This window comes from Cetorhinus maximus, chromosome 6 (genome assembly GCF_964194155.1).
Source record: "Cetorhinus maximus chromosome 6, sCetMax3.hap1.1, whole genome shotgun sequence".
Taxonomy (NCBI): domain Eukaryota; kingdom Metazoa; phylum Chordata; class Chondrichthyes; order Lamniformes; family Cetorhinidae; genus Cetorhinus; species Cetorhinus maximus.
The window spans coordinates 103,168,348-103,189,173 of NC_135884.1; the positions used below are offsets into that span (position 1 = coordinate 103,168,348).

Below are 20,826 nucleotides of genomic sequence, written 5' to 3' on the forward strand. Positions count from 1 at the left end.
AATCCAAAATAAACCACAATAGTACAGTGTGCAAAATTTCACACTGCATTGCAAAAAAGGGCACAGAAATATTGTTGTCAAGGACTTAAGTATCAATGCCCAAACGTGGAAACTGAATTGCAGTTCTGAGTTTGATTACCGCAATTTAAAAATTATTACATTGGCTTTTGCCCATTACATGGTCTCAACTTCTGTCAGAAAGAAACAAAATAATGCAGCAATTTAGAAAGGCATAGAAAATGACCATATTGGAAATCAAAAGTAAAATACTGCAGGTGCGAGAAATCTGAAGTAGAAACACAAAATGCTGGAAATACTCAGCAGGCCAGGCAGCATCTGTGGACAGCGGAAGAGAACTAATGTTTCAGGTTAATGTTGTTTCATCAGAACTGCATGTCAAAGATATAACAGGTTTTAAGCAAGTCCAGAATCACCAAAGGGTTTGGTGGGAGGGGAGAATACAAAAGGGAAGGTCTGTGATAGGGTGGAAGGCAGGAGGACCTAAATTACAAGAGGAAAAGGCAAAAGGAAATGGTGATGGGACAAGTAGTCTGCAAACTGTAGAATTATTAACTTAAACAAAGGCAACTGAATAATTTCCTGTTGGAAAAGAAAAGCAGAAATTTATTTCCATCCACACTAAAAGCCTCTTTTTTTTTCCCCCAGATTTTAAAGCTAGATTTTAAAACTACAGCTTTGGAGCTTCAGGAGTTTACTTAGATTAATACTTTGAGGGTCAAAAGTATGAAAGCATCAATCAAGAAAGGATTGCAGATGGTGCAGAACTACCTTTCCGCTATAAAGGTTCAGCTGTTTCCTGTGTATTCCTGTGGTCTTTGCTGCTTAAACTCTTTTGTTGAATGATACATATGAAATTGAAAACTGATGTCAAAGTCAGGAGTTTGCCAGATAAAAAATTCTCTCATTCGTTGTTCCCCAATTTCTGTACACACAGGACCAATATTGTGCCCAGGATGGTGGGGGCAGAGATTGGTGATGATGGCAGATGGGAAAGATGATTTTAACATCATAGCGCTAACACACATTAAAGAAAACCATTGACCAGCAAAAACAGGAAGTTAAGGCTGTTCAATACAGCAAGACCAAACTCTATAACACTTCCTACTTGGCTTGACTGGGTAAGTAACAAAGCTCAATATCATTTTACTAATTTCTTCCGTAGGCTGAATTTCATCACCATTAAATAGGTGATTTGGTACACTTACTTCTTCATGTAACAACATTCAAAGTAGAAAATTATATTCTTTTTAGCCTTTGAAAAGCACATGTCATCCATCAACACCTGAAAACCATGACCAGGATGTTACAGAGGGGTGATGGCTTCTCCCACCAGCTGGAAAGTTGGGGGCAACTCCACCTTCACCAAAACAAAACTAAAAACACCTGGAAAAACTCAGCAGGTCTGACAGCATCTGCGGAGAGGAACACAGTTAACGTTTCGAGTCCGTATGACTCTTCAACAGAACTAAGGAAAAATAGAAAAGAGGTGAAATATAAGCTGGTTTAAGGGGGTGGTGGGACAGGTAGGGCTGGATAGAGGGCCAGTGATAGGTGGAGATAGCCAAAAGATGTCATAGACAATCTGGTTGTGGCTTCCACCTTCACCAATCCTGGAAGCCACAACCAGACTGTACAGTCCTCAGGCAATCAATAGCCTGCAGTAGTGGCCTATACATCTCTGACGCAGGATGTCCCTCCTCCAAGAGCTACCAGCCAGAGGGCCAGCAGCTCTTCAGTCCCAGCAGCAACCATCGAGGAGGGTTGGAGTACAGGTAAGTGAGGTCAGTGATCGCCAAGGCCAATCAGGATGGCCCCAGCAAGGGGATGTTGATCATGAAGGCAGGGTTGGGGGGCAGGGGGGGGAAAGGAGCTTCCATGGGCTACAGGGTAAAATAACCAGCGGTGGTGGAAGAGACCCTTCCATGTTTCATACATCTCTTTTCTCCCAGAGGGTTGTTTTGTCTATGGAATTCTCTTCCCAGAGCGCAGTGGGTTCTTTATCGACAAGTGAGTTAAAGGGAATAGGAGGTAGACAGGAAAATGAAGTTGAGGCAACAATCAGATCAGCCTTGATCTAAGCAAATGGCGGAGCAGGCTCAAGAGGCCAAATGGCCTACTCCTGCTCCTGATTCGTATGTTCGTATGTGTCTCTATTGTACCGAGAATGGGCAGCGGGAAAGTGACTGGCAAGACACCCCCTGCAATCCAACCTGATTTTAGGCCCCGCTGGGTGACATAAGATTACAGTCCATATCTTCAGGATATTTTGGAAATTCCCTCCTCTTCTGCTGGTTTGTGCCCGAGTCAACAGGCAACCGTGATGCTTTGTTACCTTTTCCGAGCTGTCGTACATGTGTTTAGACTTTAGGGTTGAGAGCCTGTTTGACCATGGAGAACACAGCTAAGCCTTATTCTGTCCCCATACAGACACTTTCCAGCTGGGATTACTAGATATCAATAAGGAGCATATGTAGGAAAATAATTGATAACTTCCTGTCTTTTTACAACTGCACTGGCTTCAATGTGTAACTTTCATCAGCTATATAATAAAACATTATTAAACTAACAAGGGCTCTCTATTTTGGAAAAACTAATCTGGAGAACATTTTACTGCAGAGGCAAAACAATGTGTGTAACGCTTCAAGTTCACAGAGAAGACAGAAAAAATACTACTTAAGAAAGACAGTATGGGGGATGCTTTCACTATAAAATGCTTCCTTTTCTCCAATCTGTGCACTAATAAAATCTTAAAAATTTGAAACTCGATATATATTATTTTGATTAGTGAGCTATCCTCATATCATGAACATAACTTTGCTGGTGTCATAGATACATCAGTAAACACCTCCATAAAAAAAAACTTGAAATCAGCACGAAGGATCAGAGGTTCTCCAGTCACAAAAATCAATAGCAGCCATGTGGTGCTCTGTAGTCAGCTGAGAAGCGCTTTGGTTCAAAGTAAACCATAGTCTCCACTGACAGAGAGGAGATATGCCAATCAAGTACATCTTGTGCTCAACAGTAACACATTCGCTCATTGTGCAGTAAGTATTTAATTTATCCCTTCTCCTGCCTACCCTGCATTTAACAAGCAAGAATAGCAAAAATAAGCTCACTTTTAACTCTGATTTTAACTTGCAGGCTGACGGAGGTAAGGCAAGCACCAACATCTTCCTGACCTCAGCATAAGAGGCCTGAGAGATTTTAACTGCTGAGTCATTTTTTTAAAAACAGGAACCGCCCCCCACTCCTCCCCCAAAGAAGCCAGAAGTGGCAGCTAGCAGCTGAGACAAAAGAAGTCTTTGGCACTGGGAGCTCATGATCGAGAAAGGAGGGAGCCTAGGGATCTGTGCAGATGGTGGTCCCACTGCTAAATGTGTTGAGCCCTTTTTGTAGGCATTCCAGAAAGATGCCTAAAACATGCATTAGGCCCATTAAATATGTAACTTAGTGGCCTAATACTTGTTAAAGAACCGCTTTTCAAAATCTGTCAGCAATGAGTGAGCCCCCATGGTCGTTACTTTTTTTTTCCCTTAAAAAGATATAAATTGCTTTTTAAAATAATCTCCTTGATACTACAGAAGTCCCTCAACAGCCTGCTCCAATCCCCAAATCTGATTTACCTGAGGGCTACTGCTGGCAGGGCAGGTGGTCTGATAATTATACCTATCATGTGAAGTCATGACCAGTGCCAGCATCTCACGCCAAATATATTGACAAGAGCCAAATTGCTCTCCACCCTCAGGCCTCCCGGCTTAGGCAAACAGGTTGCACAGCATGTGTCTGGGCCAAAATGAAGTTTTAGGTCTATATCCTTCATGCAACTTCAGGTGCACTTATCCAATCTGAGTAGATGGGTTGAAATATTTTAGTGAGAGGAAGACAAATATTAAGTTGTTTTATTTCATAGACAGAAAGTAAACATACAGTGATGTTATAACCAAAACTTACTCACTTCACACCTCTCCCCCATGAATGGGAAAATTAATAAACCATGTGCAAATGAGCTTAACTTTTCATGGTCAGCTTTTCAGCTCTGACCTTGAGATCAGTGAATTTTCACTCATTAGGTCAAGGTCCTTTCCCAGACTTGACTTAACTGGACTGGCTGATTTGATTAGATATTTTCCTTCTCCTTTTTGTAACGGTTATCATTTCAGCTTCATAGCCCTAGCCCAAGATTTCAACAAAAAGTTTGTAGAATCCTCTGCTACAATATTACTGTGCATTCAGCAAATACAAGTGCTAATGATGCATTTAATTTCAAATAAGATGGTCTCATGATGATTTAAAACTTGGCAACATGTAAAGATGAAAGCCCAGAAGCATTTCAATATCAAAACATGGAAGGCAGATCAATTCGTAGACTGGATTGGCTTTGGAAAACCCATATCTACAGTAATTAGAAAATACTAATTTTCAAATTAAATGACTGGTATTAGCAGAACTAAAGCAGTAACCCAAATGCTTATTTCCAAATTCTTAATGCTGAGAAGATAGATGTGTGTGGAAACAATACTTACACTGTAAACCATCTGACAACTATTAACACTAAATTAAATGACTTATTCAAAATAAGTTAACTTCCAAAATACTTCACTATAAATGAATCCTGGATCCAATTTAATATTTTTTAAGAAATTAAAAATGAATAAAATGTAATATTTTGCAATCAGCAAAAATAAGGTTCAATGGTATAAATCTTACAATATTTATCTGCCAAACAGAAATCATTCAAATCTACCAAACGAATCTGAGTGAGCTTTGTTAGCTCTTGACTGGGACTTAAACATTTGTCCCCTCCAAGCTCAAACCAATGAATGACCTCCTCACTGGCCAGACTCTACCTTACATAAACTTTTGATTCATCCAAAATTTACAGCCTACATCCCATAAGGCACAACATCCTACTTCCCCCCCCATAACCCTGTCCTCAATGACCTCCATTAGCTTCCTGTTCCTCATCACATCAAACTTCAAAATCCTCATCTCTATCACTAAACCCTCAATGGTCTCATTACCCAACTCTGCAACCTCCTGTAGCCCTATATCTGTTTGCATTTTCCACTCTTCCAACTTTAGTCTACTAGACATTTTCTCATCCCTTCAAATTACCATCAGTAATCTTCAGCCGTTTGACCCAAATCTCTATCTCCCAAAACCTGTCTACCTTACTACATCTCCCCACACCTTAAAACTTACCTCTTCAACTTGTTCCCCAAATTGCCCTGCTACTCAATTCAACCTCCGTTAAACACCATGGAGTATTTTTCTATAATAAAGGGAGTTTAGAAGTAAAAATTGTTCTCAAAAATCTGATTACAGTGTCACGTAGGAAAGACGGAATTTGCATTTTTTTATAAGCACCTTTCACAACCTCAGGATGTCCCAAAGTGCTTTACACCCAATTTAATTATGAAATATAGTTGTTATCGGAATGTAGGGAAATGTAGCAGACAACTTGCGCACAGCAAGGTCCCAGAAACCACAAGGAGCTAAATGACCAGATAAATGTATTAGTGGTCTTAGTTGAGGGATAAATTTTGACCAAAACATCTGGAGAATGTTCCTGCTTTTGTTTAAAAAAAATGCCATGGTATCTTTTATTCCCACCTGAGGTGGCAGATAGGGCCTTGGAACTATCCAAAAGATGGGGACTTTGACAGCGCACAACTCCCTTTGAACTGGACCGAAGTCACAGCCTAGGGTGGGACGTTAATCCATTGCCTTCTGACACAGAGGCAGGAATGCTACCAGAGCCATGGCCCACACTACGTATAAGTTGGATAAGAAAACTGAAGAAACCCTTTGTGCATCCTTTAAAGACTCAAATTCTATTCTGCAAAGTAAGACTTTGCTATTTTGTTGCAATTCAGTTTTCTAATTCATACATTGTGGTTTCATAATAATCCATTTTGGCTCTTACACTGTGGACATAATCATTCTCTGCAAATAAAGATAATTAATAAGACAATCGTGAAATACATTTAAATTAATGTAAATAAATTAGAGGCAAGCAACACATTTAATTGGTATGCAAATATATGATCAGATGATAGCTGCATGCCATTTGGAATTGGAAAATGTCTCTAAACTACTTTTTCCCCACTTTCCTCCTCCCGCCCCTTTCTTTGTAAATCATACATTCGCCTCCACCTTTGATGTCCTGGCCCCCAGTAAAATCCTTACTATATGATTATGCGCCATGGCACAGACCCTATCCTCACTCTCAAAGAGCCCAGAGTTGAAAGATTATGGGCAGGGTTTTCGGGTTGGCAGATGGCTGTGATTGGCGGGCCTGGGAGCAGCCGGGGAATGGACCGCCGCCCACGATCAGCCCCAACCGTATTTTCACACAGGCTGGCAAATTAACGGCCAGCCAGCATGAAAGGTGCGCTGAAAGGCTCAGCATTGCTGGAGTGGGGGTGAGAGGAGGGCGGGAGCAGAAGTCAGCGCGGGCGTAGGGGAGCGCAGAATGAAAACTCCCTGAAAGCAGAGAGCTGCCTCAGGGAGCTGAAGAATTTAAATTCAATAAAAACAGATTTAAAAATCCAGAAGAAATGCCCACGCATCAGAATGAGTCACCTTAACATATGGATGCTGAAATTTGTGTCCAACATTTTTATCTTTTTTTAAATTAATCTCAGAAACCTCATCCCGCCTTTGGGTGAGGTTTCCTGAAAAATGCAACGGCCGCCTGGCCGATTCGCCCACCCGCCAACTGTAACATCGGATGGGCAGCGAGCAATCCCAGTTAATTGCGCCGTTAATGGGCTTAATAGCCCTATTAATTGTTGGCGGTCGCACTGCCGATTCTCACACGCGCCCACTGATTAAAATATCACACAAGCGTGCGATGACGTCGGGACACTCACCCAATGTCATCGTGCGCGATTTTACGCTCAAGCGTGTCAGGTGCTCGCCCGTACTCCAAGCGAAAAATTCTTCCCTACAGCACACACTAGTTTAGCTATTCATCACCAGATCTAACTGGGCTCCTCACTCCTCTCAAAACAGCCCACAGTTCACGATAATTCTGAAACAAAGGTAGCCCCTAGCTTCTTTCCAACCCCCTCCCCACAACCCCAAGAATAATTTTCTTAAACAACTCTGCCCTGTCCCCTTCACCCTCAACTTCAACAAGTGCAATGAGTTCATGGACTTCCTTGTTACTAAAATAAAGACCATCAGCTGTTTACGCTGCTTCCCTGCCACCCAAGATAAACATCCCTAAGATTACCCACCCCCACCTGGACTTCCATCATTTTATTTTCTCTCCCTCTGCTGACAATCACAGCAAAGAAGGTATTCACATAAAGTGGTTCACTGCTTCAGTCATCAGTGCCTGTGAGGGATCCTCCGCTGTGCTTCCCCTGCTGGTGGAATGTATTTACAGCATGTATTTGATTAAAATTGAACTGTACAGAGTATTCTGTATGTCTCTAACTATATATATGCAGAAGGCTATGTTCATTTATGTTTCTTTTCTTATTTATTTGTTCACGGGATGCGAGCATTGCTGACTAGGCCAGGATTTACTGCCTATCCCCAATTGCCCTTGAGAAAGTGGTGATGAGCTGCCTCCTTGAGCCGCTGCAATCCACGTGATGTAGGCGCACCCACAGTGCTGTTGGGAAGGGAATTCAAGAATTTTGAACCAGCAACAGTGAAGGAATGGTGATATAGTGTAGCTTAGAGGAGAACTTGCAGGTGGTGGTGTTCCCATGCATCTGCTGCCCTTGTCCTTTCTGGTGCTAGAAATCGCAGATTTGGAAGGTGCTGCAGTGCATCCTGTAGATGGTACACATTGCTGCCACTGTGCATCGTAGGTGGAAGGAGTGAATGTTTAAGACAGTGAATGGGCTGCCAACCAAGCGGGCTGCTTTGTCCTGGATGGTTTTGAGCTTTTCAAATTTTGGAGCTGCACTCAGCCAGGCAAGCACAGAGTATTCCATCACAATCCTGACTTGTGCCTAGTAGATGGAGGATAGACTTTGGGGAGTCAGGAGATGAGCTGTCACAGAATTCCCAGCCTCTGACCTGCTCTTGTAGGCACAGTATTTATATGGCTGTTCCATTTCAGCTTCTGGTCAATGGTAACCCCCCAGGATGTTGATAATGGGGGATTCAGCGATGGCATTGCCATTGAAACTCAAAGGGAGATGGTTAGGTTCTCTCTTGTTGGAGGTGGTCATTGTCTGGCACTTGTATGACGCAAATGTCACTTGCCACTCCTCAACCAAAGCCTGATTGTTGTCCAAATCTTCCCACATAAGGACGCAGACTGTTTCAGTATCTGAGGAGTTGCAAATGGTGCTGAACATTGTGTAATAATCAGCGAACATCCCCACTTCTGACCTTATGATGGAGGGAAGGTCATTGATGAAGCAGCGGAAGGTGACTGGGCCCAGGACACTACCCCGAGGAACTCCGGTAGCGATGTCTTGGGATGGAGATAATTGACCTCCAACAAAAGTGTGAAAAATACAGTGCATGAAGCAGAAAATATATGAACACCTCCAACAGTTAGACAAAAGAGTCGTGCCATTGTGGTATTGTCACTGGACTAGTAATCCAGAGACACATGTTAATGCTCGGGGCTCCTGGGTTCAAATCCCACCATGGCAGATGGTAAAATCTGAATTCAATAGAAATCTGGAATTGAAAGTTTAATTATGACAATGAAGCCATTGTTGATTGTCGTAAAAACCCATCTGGTTGGTTCACTAATGTCATTTAGGGAAGGAAATCTGCCATCCTGATCTCCAGACCAAGGAACGCAAGTGCCACTGAAATGGCCTAGAAAGTCACTCATTTGTATCAAACCGCTATAAAGTCTAAAAGGAATGAAACCAGACAGATCACCCAGCATCGACCTAGCCACTGGAAACAACAACAGCAAACTCAGCCCTGTTGACCCTGCAAAGTCCCCCTTCCTAACATCTGGGGGCTTGTGCCAAAATTGGGAGAGCTGTCCCACAGACTAGTTAAGCAACAGCCTGACTTAGTCATACTCAAGGAATCATACCTTACAGATAATGTCTGAGACACCAACATCACTGCCACCAGCAGTGGTGGCAGCACAGTGGTATACAGTCGGAAGAGAGTTGCCCTGGGAGTCCTCGACATCAATTCTGGTCCCCATGGCATTGGGTCAAACATGGGCAAGGAAACCTCATGCTGATTTTCACATACCACCCGTCAGCTGATGAATCAGTACTCCTCCATGTTGAACACCACTTTGGGGAAGCACTAAGGCTGGTAAGGACACAGAATGTACTCTGAGTGGGGGACTTCAATGTCCATCACAAAGAGTGGCTTGGTAGCACCACTACAGACCGAACTGGCAGAGTCCTAAAGGACACCGCTGCTAGACTGGGTCTTTGGCAGGTGGTGAGGGAAACAACAAGAGGGAAAAAAATACTTGACCTCATCCTCACCAACCTGCCTGCTGCAGAGGCATCTGTCCATGACAGCAACACTAAGAATGACCATCTCACAGTCCTTATGGAGACGAAGCCCCATCTTCACAGTGAGTATACCCTCCATTCATGTTGTGTGGCACTATAACCGTGCTAAGTGGGATAGATTTCGAACAGATCCAGCAAAACTGGGCATCCATGAGGTGCTGTAGGCCATCGGCAGCCACAGAATTGTACTCAACCACAATCTGTAACCTCATGGTCCAGCATATTCCCCACTCTACCATTACCATCAAGTCGGGGGATCAACTCTGCTTCAGTGATGAGTGCAGGACATACCAGGAGCAGCACCAGGCATTCCTAAAAATGAGGTGTCAACCTGGTGAAGCTACAGCACAGGACTACTTGCATGCTGAACAGCGAAAGCAGCATGCAATACACAGAGCTAAGCAATTCCACAACCAGTGGACCAAATCTAAGTTCTGCAGTCCTGCCACATCCAGTTGTGAATGCTGGTGGACAACTAAACAACTAACTGGTGGAAGAGGGTCCACAAATATCCTCACCCTCAATGATGGGGGAGTCCAGCACAGAGCAAAAGTCAAGGCTGAAGCATTTGCAACAATTTTCAAACAGAAGTGCCGAGTGGATGATCCATCTCGGCTTCCTCATGAGGTCCCCAGCATCACAGATGCCAGTCTTCAGCCAATTTAATTCACTCCAAGAATCAAGAAATGGCTGAAGGCACTGGATACAATAAAGGCTATGGGCCCTCTCAACATTCCAGCAATACTACTGAAGACTTGTGCTCCAGAACTAGCCACACCCCTAGCCAAGCTGTTTCAATATATAACTATATATACAACTATAACACTGGCATCTAACGAACAATATGGAAAATTGCCCGGGTATGTCCTTGTCCACAAAAAGCAGGACAAATCAAACCCTGCTAATTACCGTCCCATCAGTCTGCTCTCAATCATCAGCAAAGTAACGGAATGTGCTGTCAACAGTGCTACCAAGCAGCACTTACTCAGCGATAACTTACTCACTGATGCTCAGTTTGGGTTCAGTCAGGGCCACTCAGCTCCTGACTACATTACAGCCTTAGTCCAAACATAGACAAAAGAGCTGAACTCAAGAAGTGATGTGAGAGGGACTGCCCTTGACATCAAGGCAGCATTTTACTAGGTGTATGAAGGAGCCCTAGCAAAACTGGAATCAATGGGGATCGGGTGGGGGGAAGCACACCATTGGTTGGAGTCATATCAGCACAAAGGAAGATGGTTGTGGTTGCTGAACGTCAATCATCTCAGGCTCAAGACATCACTGCAGGACTACTCCAGGTAGTAGCATAGCTTCATCTTCAGCTGCTTCATCAATAACCTTCCTTCTATCATGTCAGAAGTATGGATGTTCACTGATGATTGCATCTACAGCACAGGGCCTCAGTGGTTCAAGAAAAGGCTCATCACTATCTTCTCAAAAGCAATTAGGGATGAGCAATAAATGCTGGCCTAGTTAACGACACCCACACCCTGTGAAAGAATAAATTTTAAAAATTGCCAGTGAGCGTTAAAATTGAGCAGTCGTTCACATTTTAAATCTGAAACTGGCCTTAAATAAAGGACTGAGAATTCAATTTACAGCATATTTCAAAGTCATCAGGGGAAAAACAAATAAACTCCTAATTCTCACAGAACGAGGGGGAGTCCCAGTTCCTATCCATTAATTAATTGAACTCTACTTATGCAAACTGAAAATGCTCAGTGTATGAATGAGGTTGGTAAATCCTTTGAACTGTTCTGGGAAAATATATCCTGTCATAGCCTATGCTTTTGACACACTGAGGCCTTGAAGTAAAAATTTTAACAAAGGTATCAAAAGGATAATTCAATTGGTAAACTTGATCACAAGATTATGAAATGCTTTTCTGTTTCCCTTTTCATTTTGTTTAATTTGGCAGTAGAAATTTTAGTTTAAGAAATTGATATTTTTTCCCAAATGTATTTTGAATGATTCAATTATTTCAATTCCTCTTACTTTCGTTCTTAGGTTTTCCTGACTGGTCATTCAGGCTTGGTTTTCATGAGGCTTTCATAATTTTTCATTGGTCGTGCTATAGCAAATTTTGATTCTGATCTGCTGCTGTTTTACTCTGAAGTCAGGTATCAGCAGGTAGATGATGCCATAACAAGGGTAAACAGCATTTAGAGTTTTATAAATAGGGAGATACAGAATAAAGTCATAATAAATGTGTACAAAACATTGGTTAGACAGTGGTTAAGAATAACATGTAGAGTTTTGGTTGCCCCATTACAGAAAGGATATTGAAGTCATAGACAACATAGATTCATCAGAATGGTGCCAGAGCTGAATGAAAATAATTATGAGGAGAGGCTCAAAATACTGGACTATTTCCACTGCACCAGGCAGGTTAATAAGAGACTTAATAGAGATCAGGATTATGAAAAGGTTCTGATATGGTGAATAGAAAAAGACCATTTCCCCTTGCTCAGAAGTCAGTGACAAGTGGCCATCAATTTACAGTGCCACAGATTAGGATAATCCTTTCCTACAGGCTATGGCATGCATTTCTACAGGGAATTCTTGAACCAGAAATCACTGCACTCAAGGGACGAGGCAAAGGAAAATACGGAGCTGTGTGGTGTGAGCAAAATTGTGGAATTAGTTTTAGATCACTCTAGCAAACAGTCATCTGAATGACCTCCTCTTGTGCTGTGAACTTCCACCATGCTATGGCACTTAAATATATAAGTGAATGTTCAGGACTGCCAGCTCTGAAACGTTAATGTGGTCTCCTCTCTCCACAGATGCTGCCAGATCTGCTGAGTGTTTCTAGCACTGTTTTTATTTCAGATTTCCAGCATCCACAGTATTTTGCTTTTGACAAAATTATCAATACAGTTACCAATTACATTTACTGTTCACTGAAAAGCTTTCGACTCTTTTCTCAGCAGGCTCAGCATTATCTTCCAATCCACTCCAATTACACATTAATCCAATGTTACTCAGTTCTCCTCTTACATGGTTTAATTTTCCTCCCATGCAACTTCTGACCCTCCCTAGCCCACTAATCTTATGCCTCTGGATGCCTTCCTAGGATCTGTCTGCATTTTCCCCATTGGTCCTCTAACCAAGCACACTCATTTATTATACAATAAATTGAATTCAAATGAATGTTCACTAATGTTACAATGGAGCTTCAAAACTCATGTCTGAGATGATTTTGTTTTCATGTATTATAAATAAAAATAAAACAGACAGGCCATAAGTTTCTAATACGCTGAGATGCATATAGGCTTAATGCCAAGAACCTTTGCTGGGCAGAAGGAGAGAGATTGGGTAGTAGAGGGATATTTACAATTCAACTTATTGTAATAAAAGCACAACTCTTTTACCTCATAAAATATCCATGAATATGAGGACAATATTGTATTATTGCTGTCTTAAAATGCACCTGCCATTCTTTCATCAATCACATACCAAATTTCAATTGGCAAGTACGGATCAAACGCACCATGTTACAGGGAAGAATGCAGTGTCTGCAGGGTTCATGGTTATTTAATCTAACAAGACCTCAGCCGACCAGCTGTTACACATCACAACTCAAGCATATAAATTCTGAGTTATATTAAAGTACTGACATTTATACCTTCCAGATCAGTAAAACTACCACATGCCCTTTCTGCAGGGATAGTAAACAGAAACTAAAATAAAACTGCTGTATAATATTACATATGTTGATCATCTAATTTAAGGACATTTTATTTTGGTCTCCATCTGTTCCATCAACACTCTACAGTAATAGCAAAAGAAATCAGCTTATAAACACTGCAAAAATTAAATTCTCTTCAACAACTTAAAAACATTGTAAAGTTTAAAGTTATATTCATCATCCTTCGGTTACTTCAGTGGTCCATTATATATTACACAGTGAGGCCTATTCTCCCCCCAACCCGTGTAACATTACACTTGCACTGACACCCATTGCTTGTACAGGGAACCATTGCCAAGTTGTTTCTTTATGTTTCTCTTGTGTTTCCATGGCAAAGGTCAGTGTGTGCGTAAATAAAATTGCAGTGAAGGGGCTAACACCAAAGGTCACCGCAGGATAAAAAGCAATCCCAAGCAACTGTGCAATTACAGTCATTGTGGCTGTTCTGGGTCATATACTACTTAACTAAATAAACAACAAAGCAGAGTAAAATTCATTTGAAAAGTCGAATTATTCAACTGAAAAAGCAAAATACATAGGTATGATATTCTAATATGGATTCTTCAGTAATCTTTAAATCAACAGGCACAATATTGTGCTAATCACACAAAATCTGTTTATGCTGCAGTGCAAGAGAACTAGTCCACATGTAAAAACATACCACTGAAGTATGAATAGAGTTCAGTTAATAAAATTAACCTCTAACTGAATGGTTAGCCATTCAGGCCCAGTTAATCAGAGAACTATGGCAATTAATGTCTTGTTGCAACTCTGCATAAAAGAAACAAAAATAGCCACTATAGGTTGATTTCCCCCCCAGATCTGCTATCTCTCTTCTTTGCAGCCACAATATGACTATGAAGATTCAATATGCAGTGTACCCATGACCTACTGCATCATGGTAAATTGCCTTTCCTTTCTACCCCACCCCAGAGGGAAACATTCAATGAAATACTAAACCATCTGAACTTTTCACTTACCATGTAACAGAAACCTTCTGTTACCCTAATATCCTGGAATTCCCAGGAAACCCCTCCCCCTCAAATCAACACCTTTCTCCAACACATCATATGCCCACACACCTGGGGCATCAGTGTATTCCAGAGTAGTCGAGCAACAAAACCAATGAATTTCAGTATCACCCATGTTCCCTCAATATATGTGATTTTTTTCCCCAAAATTTATATGGATTGCTGTTTAGATAATCATAAAAGCAGTTCAAAGAGACAAAGAGGGTGATATATACTTAGAGGTGCAGGGCAAGGCTAGAATACTTAATGAGTATGTTATATTGGTGTTTACTAAGGAAGAGAAATTTAACAAAATATCAGTGGAAGCGTGGATAGTGAAGGCAATGGATAGTATGAAAATTGAAAAGGAACAGATACTGAAAAGGCTGGCTATGCTTTGGGTAGATAAGTCACTTGATCTGGATGGCTTGCATCCCAGATTGCTTAAAGGAAGTGGGAGTGGAGAGAGAGAAGGGCTTGCCTTAATTTTTCAAGCTTCCCTAGATATGGGGAAGGTGCCAGAGGGCTGGAGAATGTTAAATATGAAACTCTTACCCATGAAACCATTGCCGATTGCCATAAAAACCCATCTGGTTCACTAATGTCCTTTAAGGAAGAAAATCTGCTGTCCTTACCTGGTCTGGCCTACATGTGACCCCAGGCCCACAGCAATGTGGTTGACTCTTAAAAGAGGGCAAACAGGGATGGGCAATAAATGCTGGTCTAGCCAGCAACGCTCACATCCCAGAAATGAATAAATCTTCTTCAAGAAAGGGTGCAAGTTGCTTCTAGCAACTAGAGGTCAGTTAGTGAAATTTCGAAATTCTTAATCAGAGAAAGTAATCAACAAGCACTTGGAGAGATTTGAATTAATTAATGGGAACCAGCAGAGATTTGTAAAAGTCAGTTTGTCCTTAACTAATTTAATTGAATTTTTGATGAAGTAACAAAGAAGGTTGATGAAGAGGTGTTAGTTGATGTTGTCTATATGGATCTTAACAAAGCATTTGACAAGACACCATATAAGAGGCTTGTTAACAAAATTGAGGCTTATGGAATAGGAGGGTCAGTGTGCACTTAGATAAAAAAAAATTGACTCAAGGGTAAAAAGCACCGAGTCACGGTAGATGGTTATTTTTCAGGACTGGAGGATGATAGACAGTAATGTTCCCCAAGAGTCAGTGCTGGGACCACTGCTTTTTTGCAAAATATAAATGACTTGGATCTTGGAATATTGAGTAAAATTTCAAAATTTGCTGATGATGTGGCAAACAGCGAGGGTGATAAAATTGCCTGCAACAGGACATAGATAGGCCAGCTTGATGGGCAGATAAGTGGCAGATAGAATATAATAGAGAAGTGTGAGGTGATGCTTTCTGGCAGACAGGACGGGAAGAGGCAATATAGACTTAATGGCACAATTTTAAAGAGTGTGCAGGAACAGAGGGACCTGGAGATGCATGTGCATTCATCTTTGAAGGTGGCAGGACATATTGAGAGAGCAGTTAGCAAAGCATATGGGATCATAAATTGAGGCATTGAGCAAAAAAACAGGGAAGTTATGTTGGACCTATATAAAGCTCTGGTTGGACCCCAACTAGGGTATTGCATCCAGTTCTGGTCACCACACTTTAGGAAAAATGTGAAGATCATTAAGAGGATGCAGGGGAGATTTACCAGAATAGTTCCAGGAATGGTGAGGGAGGGGGGTTTAGTTATAAGGTTAGATTGGAAAAGATGGGTTTGTTCTCCTTGGAGCAAAGATGATTGAGGGGAGATTTGATAAAGATATACAAGGTTTAGATAAGGTGGACAAGGAAAAACTCTTCCCATTAGCTGACTGTACAAGGACTAGGGGACAAAGATTTAAGATTTTGGGTAAGAGATGCAAGGGGAATTACGCAGTGAGTGGCAATAACCAGGAACTCTCTGCCCACAAAAATGGTGGATGCAAAAACAATCAATGATTTATAAAGGAAATTGGATGGGCGCTTGAGGGAAATAAACTGCGGGCATGTGGGGATAGAGCAGGGAATAAGACTGACTGGATTTCTCATGGGGAGCTGTCATGGACTTGATGGGCCGAATGGCCTCCTTTGGCACCTTAACTGACTCCATGTTTTTTTATTTTCAACACATGCATAAATTTGCAAGCAAAAATATTAATAAACAGCATTGCTTTAATTTGGTATACAAGGACTCAGCCTCTATCACAAATAAGTTTATCATGCTTCCAGCAGCGGCAAGGTTCTAACGTAACAAAGTCTTAATCCACCAGGAAACGGCATCCTCTTCAAAATGCTAGTGGTTCAGTGGGGATGAAAGGAAGTTTCCAAGTTGGCTTCCTTACATAACCAAGTCCACCTTTGTTGTACATCCATGCTTTCTGGAAGGTTGGGGGTGGGGGGGTTGAAATTTATTTCTGAATCTGTATACAGCTAAATTACAGGTTGGACATTTGACACTCACCCCTCCTCCATTGATCATTTACTCAAATTTAGCTGGTAAATTATTCAGGTGGCACATGTCTCATTACAAAATGAAACATGAACAACTACAAGCTTTCCAGCTTTCAAAAAGAATTCAGTTAAAATGGAACACACTCAAGAAACGTAGAACGAGGTTAAACGTGCCAAAATACAACAAAATTTCCACAAAAACTTGTTACAAAAGTCTTAAAGATCAGAATGATTAAAAGTAGAAAAATTCCAATTAAAACAGACAAAAAAAAGTAAACTGAATGAAATGAATGTGCCTGTCAAATAATACAACAGGCCCAATTTCCCCAATATTCTGATCACTATTGTACAAGATAAAGTTGACTACAGTATTGGATTCTATACCTGCCCGAACCAAAGTGTTGCCATAAAGAGTCTTCTAGTATAGAACTTGCAAACAGAATGGGTGACTCCCTGACCAATGCTGAGTAAACCAATCTCTGTCAGATCAAGCATGGATATAGCAAATGAAAGTAAGGGATGGTATGAAAAGGGCCAAAAGGTGTGAAATTTTAGTGCTTTGTGCTGTTGGAAAAACACCCAACAAATAGAGATGACCTTCCACCCTTGGAGTGTCGTAAGATAGGGCATTTTGTCTTATACAATATATGCAGGGGGTGCCATTGGCTGCAGTTGAGCGGTATGGGAGCAGTTGAAATGCTACAATCCCAGTGGGGATCCATAAACCAAAATAGCCAAATTTACCAAACAACCTTTGGGTGGGGGAATTACCAGCCAAGCTTCAATTTTTGTAACCTTACTTTAACACAAATCAGAATCAATACAAATTAAACATGAATTCCTGCAGTGCATCTTGTAGATGGCACACACCGTTGCGACTGTGCATCGGTGGCGGAGGGAGTGAATGAATGTTCGTGGATGTGGTGCCAATCAAGCGGGTTGCTTTGTCCTGGACGGTGTCAAGCTTCTTGAGTGCTGTGGGAGCTGCACTCATCCAGGCAAGTGGGAAGTATTCCATCACACTGCTGACTTGTGCCTTGTAGATGGGGAGTCAGGAGTTGAGTTACTCACCACAGGATTCCTAGCCTCTTACCTGCTCTTGTAGCCACAGTATTTATATGGCTAGTCCAGTTCAGTTTCTGGTCAATGGTAATCCCCAGGATGTTGATATTGGGGGATTCAGCGATGGTAATGTCAGTGAATGTCATGGGGCGATGGTTGGATTCTCTCTTGTTGGAAATGGTCATTGCCTGGCACTTGTGTGGTGCAAATGTTACTTGCCGCTTATCAGCTCAAGCCTGGATATTGTCCAGGTCTTGCTGCAGTTGGACATGGACTGCTTCAGTATCTGAGGAGTTGCGAATGGTGCTGAACATTGTGCAATCATCAGTAAACTTCCCCACTTCTGACCTTATGATGGAAGGAAGGCCATTGATGAAGCAGCTGAAGATGGTTGGGTCTAGAACGCTACTCTGAGGAACTCCTGCAGTGATGTCCTGCAGCTGAGATGACTAACCTCCAATAACCACAACCATCTTCCTTTGCATTAGGTAGGACTCCAACCAGCGGAGAGTTTCCCCCCTGGTTCCCATTGATTCCAGTTTTGCTGGGGCTCCGTGATGCCACACTCTCAAATGCTGCCTTGATGTCAAGGGCAGTCACTCTCACCTCACCTCAGGAGTTCAGTCTTTTGTCCATGTTTGAACCAAGGCTGTAAATAGGTCAGGCGCTGAGTGGTCCTGGCGGAACCCAAATTGGGCGTCAGTGAGCAGGTTATTGGTAAGCAAGTTCCGCTTGATAGCACTGTTGATGACTCCTTCAAATTACTTTACTGACGAAGGAGAGTAGACTGATGGGGCGGTAATCAGCCAGGTTGGATTTGTCCTGTTCTTTGTGTACAGGACATACCTGGGCAATTTTCCACATAGCCGGGTAGATACCAGTGTTTTAGCTGTACTGGAACAGCTTTCAAGCAGAATTCCAGTCCCTTTCATTCTGTCGGTCTTTCTGTTCTTGTGTTCTCCACATGTCGTCCGTATTTTAACTTCCTTCCTGTTGGTACTGCTTCAGACAAGGCTTGCCAGGTCACATGGACCTGTATATCCTATTATCCAAAGGTTGCTTTGATGTCAAGGGCGGTCATTTTCACCTCACCTCGGGAGTTCAGTCTTTTGTCCATGTTTGAACCAAGGATTGAACCAAAGGTTGATCCCTTTATAACTGATACAAACTCTTAAAAGTCCTTTACAAATATTTTTTAAAATAATTACCGATGCCCCAAACATTTTAAAGTAATTGTAAATTTTCCTTAATGTTTCTGCTTCCAGGTCAAAGGCCATCATGGGAGGTAATAAAGAACCATATACGGCATTTTGACATAGTATTAAAGTGTACTGGTATAAGTATGCCTTTTCAAAGCCTATAATGTATTGGTACCAATTTGTTACATAACCTCAATGACAAATGTGGGCAGGATGGGACTTGGCTACAACAGCCCCACAGTCAAATACCCCAACAACGTTCAATGATGAGACTCACATTTAAGTCACCTGGGCATGGTGCCAGAGAGTCACTGTCACCATGTCACCATAGAAACACACCCCATCAGCTTTCACCATATCTAAAATGTAAATGGGGCAGCAACTGCACATGCGCAGTTAAATGCGAAAATCGGGAATTTGCTGTCCGAGTTCCCCCGCTCAAGAGAATTTGCAAGAACAGTATCTTGCCAAGAGACCTGCATCGAAGAATGTGAAGTTTCAGTACTCGTCACAAGAAGTTCAAGCTTGTCTATTCCAGTGTAAATAAACTTCTGATGAAGCTTTATGACTACATTACTGACAAGCATCTCTAGCACTGAAAATTAACCATTACAAGTGTAATGATTCATTTCTCCAAATATAAATGATTGCTGGGGTTTTAAACATTATCGCTTTTATTGTCTCTTATTTCTCTTTTAATCCCTTATTTCTTTCTCCCTCTTTATTTCACTTTCTGTAAATGATTTGGCCCTGAATTAATTATTGTAGCTTATAGTTTCTGCTTCAGACCATGTGAGACTCAGTAAAATTTTCTTCAATCTAATTGGTTAAGGTGATACACAGCTGCTGCCTGATCACACAGGTCCCAGATTGTCCATTGAGTTGTTATACTAAAATAGCCTTCCAATCACTTAAGTTCCAGGGCAATACCCCAGAGAAAGTCTGTGGGCAAGTGCAATGAATGGATAGTAATATTTGTTTGCTTCTGATCATAAAGTTTGGGCCAATATAATAAAGGGTTCTCTATTTATAGATATTCATGACAAAAGCACATGTGTATTCATGGCAGAAGATATCCAAAGATATAGAATTGACATTGCAAGTGCATAGTTATAAAAGTTTCTATGAAATGTGCTGCACCATACAAGTTCAAAATGAGACTTAAGTTTCAATTGCAAATCCCTGTGCTTTTGTTTTCACACTGATCCAAATGCAAAATAATCTCCCCATCATAGCTGGGTAAAAACATTGAGCCATTTGTTGAGATTTCTGTTTCAGTCATTGACATTATGGTCAAAATGGCTATTCTTGCTATTGCCATCAACCTCTGATTCTTATACTAGAGTGCTCTAGAAATTGTTCACTTGATTCAAAAATCATCAAAATGTTCAGATCAACTAAATTCTGCAAAATCACCACTGTTTAATATGCAGCAGGGTTAACAAAAGGATTGTTGAGACATCCAAGCTACAGCATTGATTTCTCACAAAATAGCAGTATTTGTACATACTTTGAACACAGAATTTTACTGTTAATTTTCAGAATTAACAAGTAAAAAGGCACAAGTATTGTTTTATGCAGTCACATTTGGGGGGGGGGGACATTTTTGTCTGTCAGCATTAAAAAAGGATCCCAACCTGCAAAGATAACCAGGGAAAAGAAATGAAAGCAAATGTACGTATTTAATTCCAAACAACTACCTGTGGTGGGAGGAAAAATAAAGTCTATTTTTTCAGAAGTCTCAAGACAGCATTAACAAAATGGCATAAATTAAAGCTACAGAGCTTGACAAACGTGTATAACACAGAACTCTGGCAAAGACACAATTACAGAAGCTGCGCAACCAACATTTTGCTGCCAATCGCTACAACTGATATTTCAATGCTCTGCATATGGCAACTTTTTGAAAAACAC

General features: G+C 41.4%; 1 protein-coding gene across 2 annotated transcripts in view; it reads right to left on the bottom strand.

Annotated features, from left to right (window-relative positions):
* The window catches only part of nfatc3a (nuclear factor of activated T cells 3a), a 165,484-nt gene that overhangs the window by 93,408 nt on the left and 51,250 nt on the right, over positions 1–20,826 (bottom strand). The gene's annotated exons all lie outside the window — the stretch shown is intronic.